Genomic DNA, 1,003 nt, shown 5'->3' on the forward strand with positions numbered 1-1,003 from the left:
TATCCCCAGTCACTAGTGCAGTACCTACAATGTATTCAGTGCTCAAGAGATATGTGTAGAACAAATTTTTTTGACCTATAAATGTAAATTAGTTTTAATGCTGCCAAGCACTCTTACTTTATGTCCTACTCTCAGAGATTATTTATTACATTCCTTCTCCACTCTCTTCAACATTCCTACCTACCTTCACATTTTGTTTCCTTAAACTTCTTTCTCTCTTTTCTCGATGACCTGTTTTAAGTCTAAACTTTTTACCTTTACCTGTTCAAAAATCTTTCTGTAATCCTTTCATTTTCCTGCTCTATCCATTTTTCCTTCTTTACCTCATCATTACCAGAAATATATAAATGTGCTAGTTTACTCCCAGCTTTAAAAACAAACAAAACCAAACCCCACCAGCTGCCACCCAATTCTTTCACTTGTCTTTACAGAAGAAAAAAAGTTTTCTCTACTCGTTGTTTTTACTTTATGTCCCATTTCCCTGGAAGTGGGTTTAATCTTTACTCCTTTAATAAAACACATTATCAAGGTCACCAGTAGTCTTCATATTTCAGAGTCCAGTGGACTCTCTCTAGTTCCTTCCCTTCCTATACCTCTCAGCAGCATCTGGCAGTTGATAAGAACCTCCTTTAAAAAAAAGAAATCAAATGTATTAAGATATAATTTGTACACTATAAATGCATCTTATTTAAATGTGCAGTTTGATGAATTTTATAAATGGATACATCCACATATGTAATCTGTACAACCACCAACACAATCAAGATATAGACATACTAAAATGTTCCCTGTACCCCATCTCAGTTAATTTTGTCCTACTCTCAGCTTTAGGCAATTATTTATCTGTTTTCTCTCACTATATATTAAAATAGTCTTTTATAGCTTTTCATATAAATGGAATCATACAGTATGTACTTTTTTGCATCTACTTGTGTTCATTCTGTATAACAGTTTTTAAAGATTCATTTATTTTTGTCTGTGTTAATAGTTCGTTCTTTAAGTT

This window comes from Pteropus vampyrus, unplaced genomic scaffold (assembly GCF_000151845.1).
Source record: "Pteropus vampyrus isolate Shadow unplaced genomic scaffold, Pvam_2.0 Scaffold8, whole genome shotgun sequence".
Classification (NCBI taxonomy): domain Eukaryota; kingdom Metazoa; phylum Chordata; class Mammalia; order Chiroptera; family Pteropodidae; genus Pteropus; species Pteropus vampyrus.